Below are 9,433 nucleotides of genomic sequence, written 5' to 3' on the forward strand. Positions count from 1 at the left end.
GTGCAGAAGAAGAACAACAAGAAGAAGAAATATCTCGAAATATGTCCGTTAGGCCCCTTCCCTTGAGATAAACCTGCAAATATCTCGGAAACGAAGCGAGCTATGGCAAAATGTTAAGAGACCTTTTTTGTAGAGAATTAAGTTTCCTACTTTTTATGTTCTATGATATTTTTTGATCAAATGCGTAGTTCTCGAGATATATCAAGATATTTAAAAGTTCCGAAGCCGCACCAACATAATAGAGATACAGAAACACCGTGGCCCCTTTCTTTGAGATAACTGTGTACTAGTGCGAGCCGCAAATGCCACTTCCAGCTTAGCTGTGCAGAAGAAGAACAACAAGAAGAAGAAATATCTCGAAATATGTCCGTCAGGCCCCTTCCCTTGAGATAAATCTGCAAATATCTCGGAAACGAAGCGAGCTATGGCAAAATGTTAAGAGACCTTTTTTGTAGAGAATAATGTTTCCTACAATTTACCTTCTATGATATTTTTTGATCAGAAGCGTAGTTTTCGAGATATATCGAGATATTTAAAAGTTCCGAAGGCGCACCAACATAATAGAGATACAGAAACACCGTGGCCCCTTTCTTTGAGATAACTCTGCACTATTGCGACCTACAAATGCCACTTCCAGCTTAGCTGTGCAGAAGAAGAACAACAAGAAGAAGAAATATCTCGAAATATGTCCGTCAGGCCCCTTCCCTTGGGATATATCTGCAAATATCTCGGAAACGAAGCGAGCTATGGCAAAATGTTAAGAGACGTTTTTTGTAGAGAATTATGTTTCCTACAATTTATGTTCTATGATATTTTTTGATCAGAAGGGTAGTTTTCGAGATATATCGAGATATTTAAAAGTTCCGAAGCCGCACCAACATAATAGAGATACAGAAACACCGTGGCCCCTTTCTTTGAGATAACTGTGTACTAGTGCGAGCCGCAAATGCCACTTCCAGCTTAGCTGTGCAGAAGAAGAACGACAAGAAGAAGAAATATCTCGAAATCTGTCCGTCAGGCCCCTTCCCTTGAGATAAATCTGCAAATATCTCGGAAACGAAGAGAGCTATGGCAAAATGTTGAGACACTTTTTTTTGTAGAGAATTAAGTTTCCTACTATTTATGTTCTATGATATTTTTTGATCAGATGCGTAGTTCTCGAGATATATCAAGATATTTAAAAGTTCCGAAGCCGCACCAATATAATAGAGATACAGAAACACCGTGGCCCCTTTCTTTGAGATAATTCTGCACTAGTGCGAGCCGCAAATGCCACTTCCAGCTTAGCTGTGCAGAAGAAGAACAACAAGAAGAAGAAATATCTCGAAATATGTCCGTCAGGCCCCTTCCCTTGAGATAAATCTGCAAATATCTCGGAAACGAAGCGAGCTATGGCAAAATGTTAAGAGACCGTTTTTGTAGAGAATTAAGTTTCCTACTTTTTATGTTCTATGATATTTTTTGATCAGATGCGTAGTTCTCGAGATATATCAAGATAGTTAAAAGTTCCGAAGCCGCACCAACATAATAGAGATACAGAAACACCGTGGCCCCTTTCTTTGAGATAACTCTGCACTATTGCGACCTGCAAATGCCACTTCCAGCTTAGCTGTGCAGAAGAAGAACAACAAGAATAAGAAATATCTCGAAATATGTCCGTCAGGCCCCTTCCCTTGAGATAAATCTGCAAATATCTCGGAAACGAAGAGAGCTATGGCAAAATGTTGAGAGACCTTTTTTGTAGAGAATTAAGTTTCCTACTATTTATGCTCTATGATATTTTTTGATCAGATGCGTAGTTCTCGAGATATATCAAGATATTTAAAAGTTCCGAAGCCGCACCAATATAATAGAGATACAGAAACACCGTGGCCCCTTTCTTTGAGATAACTCTGCACTAGTGCGAGCCGCAAATGCCACTTCCAGCTTAGCTGTGCAGAAGAAGAACAACAAGAAGAAGAAATATCTCGAAATATGTCCGTCAGGCCCCTTCCCTTGAGATAAATCTGCAAATATCTCGGAAACGAAGCGAGCTATGGCAAAATGTTAAGAGACCGTTTTTGTAGAGAATTAAGTTTCCTACTTTTTATGTTCTATGATATTTTTTGATCAGATGCGTAGTTCTCGAGATATATCAAGATAGTTAAAAGTTCCGAAGCCGCACCAACATAATAGAGATACAGAAACACCGTGGCCCCTTTCTTTGAGATAACTCTGCACTATTGCGACCTGCAAATGCCACTTCCAGCTTAGCTGTGCAGAAGAAGAACAACAAGAATAAGAAATATCTCGAAATATGTCCGTCAGGCCCCTTCCCTTGAGATAAATCTGCAAATATCTCGGAAACGAAGAGAGCTATGGCAAAATGTTGAGAGACCTTTTTTGTAGAGAATTAAGTTTCCTACTATTTATGCTCTATGATATTTTTTGATCAGATGCGTAGTTCTCGAGATATATCAAGATATTTAAAAGTTCCGAAGCCGCACCAATATAATAGAGATACAGAAACACCGTGGCCCCTTTCTTTGAGATAACTCTGCACTAGTGCGAGCCGCAAATGCCACTTCCAGCTTAGCTGTGCAGAAGAAGAACAACAAGAAGAAGAAATATCTCGAAATATGTCCGTCAGGCCCCTTCCCTTGAGATAAATCTGCAAATATCTCGGAAACGAAGCGAGCTATGGCAAAATGTTAAGAGACCGTTTTTGTAGAGAATTAAGTTTCCTACTTTTTATGTTCTATGATATTTTTTGATCAGATGCGTAGTTCTCGAGATATATCAAGATAGTTAAAAGTTCCGAAGCCGCACCAACATAATAGAGATACAGAAACACCGTGGCCCCTTTCTTTGAGATAACTCTGCACTATTGCGACCTGCAAATGCCACTTCCAGCTTAGCTGTGCAGAAGAAGATCAACAAGAATAAGAAATATCTCGAAATATGTCCGTCAGGCCCCTTCCCTTGAGATAAATCTGCAAATATCTCGGAAACGAAGAGAGCTATGGCAAAATGTTGAGAGACCTTTTTTGTAGAGAATTAAGTTTCCTACTATTTATGCTCTATGATATTTTTTGATCAGATGCGTAGTTCTCGAGATATATCAAGATATTTAAAAGTTCCGAAGCCGCACCAACATAATAGAGATACAGAAACACCGTGGCCCCTTTCTTTGAGATAATTCTGCACTATCGCGAGCTGCATATGCCACTTCCAGCTTAGCTGTGCAGAAGAAGAACAACAAGAATAAGAAATATCTCGAAATATGTCCGTCAGGCCCCTTCCCTTGAGATAAATCTGCAAATATCTCGGAAACAAAGAGAGCTATGGCAAAATGTTGGGAGACCTTTTTTGTAGAGAATTAAGTTTCCTACTATTTACGTTCTATGATATTTTTTGATCAGATGCGTAGTTCTCGAGATATATCAAGATATTTAAAAGTTCCGAAGCCGCACCAACATAATAGAGATACAGAAACACCGTGGCCCCTTTCTTTGAGATAACTGTGCACTAGTGCGAGCCGCAAATGCCACTTCCAGCTTAGCTGTGCAGAAGAAGAACAACAAGAAGAAGAAATATCTCGAAATATGTCCGTCAGGCCCCTTCCCTTGAGATAAATCTGCAAATATCTCGGAAACGAAGCGAGCTATGGCAAAATGTTAAGAGACCGTTTTTGTAGAGAATTAAGTTTCCTACTTTTTACGTTCTATGATATTTTTTGATCAGATGCGTAGTTCTCGAGATATATCAAGATATTTAAAAGTTCCGAAGCCGCACCAACATAATAGAGATACAGAAACACCGTGGCCCCTTTCTTTGAGACAACTCTGCACTATTGCGAGCTGCAAATGCCACTTCCAGCTTAGCTGTGCAGAAGAAGAACAACAAGAATAAGAAATATCTCGAAATATGTCCGTCAGGCCCCTTCCCTTGAGATAAATCTGCAAATATCTCGGAAACAAAGAGAGCTATGGCAAAATGTTGGGAGACCTTTTTTGTAGAGAATTAAGTTTCCTACTATTTACGTTCTATGATATTTTTTGATCAGATGCGTAGTTCTCGAGATATATCAAGATATTTAAAAGTTCCGAAGCCGCACCAACATAATAGAGATACAGAAACACCGTGGCCCCTTTCTTTGAGATAACTCTGCACTAGTGCGAGCCGCAAATGCCACTTCCAGCTTAGCTGTGCAGAAGAAGAACAACAAGAAGAAGAAATATCTCGAAATATGTCCGTCAGGCCCCTTCCCTTGAGATAAATCTGCAAATATCTCGGAAACGAAGCGAGCAATGGCAAAATGTTAAGAGACCTTATTTTTAGAGAATTATGTTTCCTACCATTTATGTTCTATGATATTTTTTGATCAGAAGCGTAGTTTTCGAGATATATCGAGATATTTAAAAGTTCCGAAGCCGCACCAACATAATAGAGATACAGAAACACCGTGGCCCCCTTCTTTGAGATAACTCTGCACTATTGCGTGCTGCAAATGCCACTTCCAGCTTAGCTGTGCAGAAGAAGAACAACAAGAAGAAGGAATATCTCGAAATATGTCCGTCAGGCCCCTTCCCTTGAGATAAATCTGCAAATATCTCGGAAACGAAGCGAGCTATGGCAAAATGTTAAGAGACCGTTTTTGTAGAGAATTAAGTTTCCTACTTTTTACGTTCTATGATATTTTTTGATCAGATGCGTAGTTCTCGAGATATATCAAGATATTTAAAAGTTCCGAAGCCGCACCAACATAATAGAGATACAGAAACACCGTGGCCCCTTTCTTTGAGATAACTCTGCACTAGTGCGAGCCGCAAATGCCACTTCCAGCTTAGCTGTGCAGAAGAAGAACAACAAGAAGAAGAAATATCTCGAAATATGTCCGTCAGGCCCCTTCCCTTGAGATAAATCTGCAAATATCTCGGAAACGAAGCGAGCTATGGCAAAATGTTAAGAGACCGTTTTTGTAGAGAATTAAGTTTCCTACTTTTTATGTTCTATGATATTTTTTGATCAGATGCGTAGTTCTCGAGATATATCAAGATATTTAAAAGTTCCGAAGCCGCACCAACATAATAGAGATACAGAAACACCGTGGCCCCTTTCTTTGAGATAACTCTGCACTATTGCGACCTGCAAATGCCACTTCCAGCTTAGCTGTGCAGAAGAAGAACAACAAGAATAAGAAATATCTCGAAATATGTCCGTCAGGCCCCTTCCCTTGAGATAAATCTGCAAATATCTCGGAAACGAAGAGAGCTATGGCAAAATGTTGAGAGACCTTTTTTGTAGAGAATTAAGTTTCCTACTATTTATGCTCTATGATATTTTTTGATCAGATGCGTAGTTCTCGAGATATATCAAGATATTTAAAAGTTCCGAAGCCGCACCAACATAATAGAGATACAGAAACACCGTGGCCCCTTTCTTTGAGATAATTCTGCACTATCGCGAGCTGCATATGCCACTTCCAGCTTAGCTGTGCAGAAGAAGAACAACAAGAATAAGAAATATCTCGAAATATGTCCGTCAGGCCCCTTCCCTTGAGATAAATCTGCAAATATCTCGGAAACAAAGAGAGCTATGGCAAAATGTTGGGAGACCTTTTTTGTAGAGAATTAAGTTTCCTACTATTTACGTTCTATGATATTTTTTGATCAGATGCGTAGTTCTCGAGATATATCAAGATATTTAAAAGTTCCGAAGCCGCACCAACATAATGGAGATACAGAAACACCGTGGCCCCCTTCTTTGAGATAACTCTGCACTATTGCGTGCTGCAAATGCCACTTCCAGCTTAGCTGTGCAGAAGAAGAACAACAAGAAGAAGAAATATCTCGAAATATGTCCGTCAGGCCCCTTCCCTTGAGATAAATCTGCAAATATCTCGGAAACGAAGCGAGCTATGGCAAAATGTTAAGAGACCTTTTTTGTAGAGAATTAAGTTTCCTACTTTTTATGATCTATGATATTTTTTGATCAGATGCGTAGTTCTCGAGATATATCAAGATATTTAAAAGTTCCGAAGCCGCACCAACATAATAGAGATACAGAAACACCGTGGCCCCTTTCTTTGAGATAACTCTGCACTATTGCGAGCTGCAAATGCCACTTCCAGGTTAGCTGTGCAGAAGAAGAACAACAAGAAGAAGAAGTATCTCGAAATATGTCCGTCAGGCCCCTTCCCTTGAGATATATCTGCAAATATCTCGGAAACGAAGCGAGCTATGGCAAAATGTTAAGAGAACTTTTTTGTAGAGAATTATGTTTCCTACAATTTATGTTCTATGATATTTTTTGATCAGAAGCGTAGTTTTCGAGATATATCGAGATATTTAAAAGTTCCGAAGCCGCACCAACATAATAGAGATACAGAAACACCGTGGCCCCTTTCTTTGCGATAACTCTGCACTAGTGCGAGCCGCAAATGCCACTTCCAGCTTAGCTGTGCAGAAGAAGAACAAGAAGAAGAAGAAATATCTCGAAATATGTCCGTTAGGCCCCTTCCCTTGAGATAAATCTGCAAATATCTCGGAAACGAAGAGAGCTATGGCAAAATGTTGAGAGACCTTTTTTGTAGAGAATTAAGTTTCCTACTATTTATGCTCTATGATATTTTTTGATCAGATGCGTAGTTCTCGAGATATATCAAGATATTTAAAAGTTCCGAAGCCGCACCAACATAATAGAGATACAGAAACACCGTGGCCCCTTTCTTTGAGATAATTCTGCACTATCGCGAGCTGCATATGCCACTTCCAGCTTAGCTGTGCAGAAGAAGAACAACAAGAATAAGAAATATCTCGAAATATGTCCGTCAGGCCCCTTCCCTTGAGATAAATCTGCAAATATCTCGGAAACGAAGAGAGCTATGGCAAAATGTTGAGAGACCTTTTTTGTAGAGAATTAAGTTTCCTACTATTTATGTTCTATGATATTTTTTGATCAGATGCGTAGTTCTCGAGATATATCAAGATATTTAAAAGTTCCGAAGCCGCACCCACATAATAGAGATACAGAAACACCGTGGCCCCTTTCTTTGAGATAACTCTGCACTAGTGCGAGCCGCAAATGCCACTTCCAGCTTAGCTGTGCAGAAGAAGAACAACAAGAATAAGAAATATCTCGAAATATGTCCGTCAGGCCCCTTCCCTTGAGATAAATCTGCAAATATCTCGGAAACGAAGCGAGCAATGGCAAAATGTTAAGAGACCTTATTTGTAGAGAATTATGTTTCCTACAATTTATGTTCTATGATATTTTTTGATCAGAAGCGTAGTTTTCGAGATATATCGAGATATTTAAAAGTTCCGAAGCCGCACCAACATAATAGAGATACAGAAACACCGTGGCCCCTTTCTTTGAGATAACTCTGCACTAGTGCGAGCCGCAAATGCCACTTCCAGCTTAGCTGTGCAGAAGAAGAACAACAAGAAGAAGAAATATCTCGAAATATGTCCGTCAGGCCCCTTCCCTTGAGATAAATCTGCAAATATCTCGGAAACGAAGCGAGCTATGGCAAAATGTTAAGAGACCGTTTTTGTAGAGAATTAAGTTTCCTACTTTTTATGTTCTATGATATTTTTTGATCAGATGCGTAGTTCTCGAGATATATCAAGATAGTTAAAAGTTCCGAAGCCGCACCAACATAATAGAGATACAGAAACACCGTGGCCCCTTTCTTTGAGATAACTCTGCACTATTGCGACCTGCAAATGCCACTTCCAGCTTAGCTGTGCAGAAGAAGAACAACAAGAATAAGAAATATCTCGAAATATGTCCGTCAGGCCCCTTCCCTTGAGATAAATCTGCAAATATCTCGGAAACGAAGAGAGCTATGGCAAAATGTTGAGAGACCTTTTTTGTAGAGAATTAAGTTTCCTACTATTTATGCTCTATGATATTTTTTGATCAGATGCGTAGTTCTCGAGATATATCAAGATATTTAAAAGTTCCGAAGCCGCACCAACATAATAGAGATACAGAAACACCGTGGCCCCTTTCTTTGAGATAATTCTGCACTAACGCGAGCTGCATATGCCACTTCCAGCTTAGCTGTGCAGAAGAAGAACAACAAGAATAAGAAATATCTCGAAATATGTCCGTCAGGCCCCTTCCCTTGAGATAAATCTGCAAATATCTCGGAAACAAAGAGAGCTATGGCAACATGTTGGGAGACCTTTTTTGTAGAGAATTAAGTTTCCTACTATTTACGTTCTATGATATTTTTTGATCAGATGCGTAGTTCTCGAGATATATCAAGATATTTAAAAGTTCCGAAGCCGCACCAACATAATAGAGATACAGAAACACCGTGGCCCCTTTCTTTGAGATAACTCTGCACTAGTGCGAGCCGCAAATGCCACTTCCAGCTTAGCTGTGCAGAAGAAGAACAACAAGAAGAAGAAATATCTCGAAATATGTCCGTCAGGCCCCTTCCCTTGAGATAAATCTGCAAATATCTCGGAAACGAAGCGAGCTACGGCAAAATGTTAAGAGACCGTTTTTGTAGAGAATTAAGTTTCCTACTTTTTATGTTCTATGATATTTTTTGATCAGATGCGTAGTTCTCGAGATATATCAAGATACTTAAAAGTTCCGAAGCCGCACCAACATAATAGAGATACAGAAACACCGTGGCCCCTTTCTTTGAGATAACTCTGCACTATTGCGAGCTGCAAATGCTACTTCCAGCTTAGCTGTGCAGAAGAAGAACAACAAGAATAAGAAATATCTCGAAATATGTCCGTCAGGCCCCTTCCCTTGAGATAAATCTGCAAATATCTCGGAAACGAAGAGAGCTATGGCAAAATGTTAAGAGACCTTTTCTGTAGAGAATTAAGTTTCCTACTTTTTATGTGCTATGATATTTTTTGATTAGATGCGTAGTTCTCGAGATATATCAAGATATTTAAAAGTTCCGAAGCCGCACCAACATAATAGAGATACAGAAACACCGTGGCCCCCTTCTTTGAGATAACTCTGCACTATTGCGAGCTGCAAATGCCACTTCCAGCTTAGCTGTGCAGAAGAAGAACAACAAGAAGAAGAAATATCTCGAAATATGTCCGTCAGGCCCCTTCCCTTGAGATAAATCTGCAAATATCTCGGAAACGAAGCGAGCTATGGCAAAATGTTAAGAGACCTTTTTTGTAGAGAATTAAGTTTCCTACTTTTTATGTTCTATGATATTTTTTGATCAGATGCGTAGTTCTCGAGATATATCAAGATATTTAAAAGTTGCGAAGCCGCACCAACATAATAGAGATACAGAAACACCGTGGCCCCTTTCTTTGAGATAACTCTGCACTATTGCGAGCTGCAAATGCCACTTCCAGGTTAGCTGTGCAGAAGAAGAACAACAAGAAGAAGAAATATCTCGAAATATGTCCGTCAGGCCCCTTCCCTTGAGATATATCTGCAAATATCTCGGAAACGA

The sequence above is a fragment of the Osmia lignaria genome, unplaced genomic scaffold, assembly GCF_051020975.1.
Source record: "Osmia lignaria lignaria isolate PbOS001 unplaced genomic scaffold, iyOsmLign1 scaffold0003, whole genome shotgun sequence".
Lineage (NCBI taxonomy): Eukaryota > Metazoa > Arthropoda > Insecta > Hymenoptera > Megachilidae > Osmia > Osmia lignaria.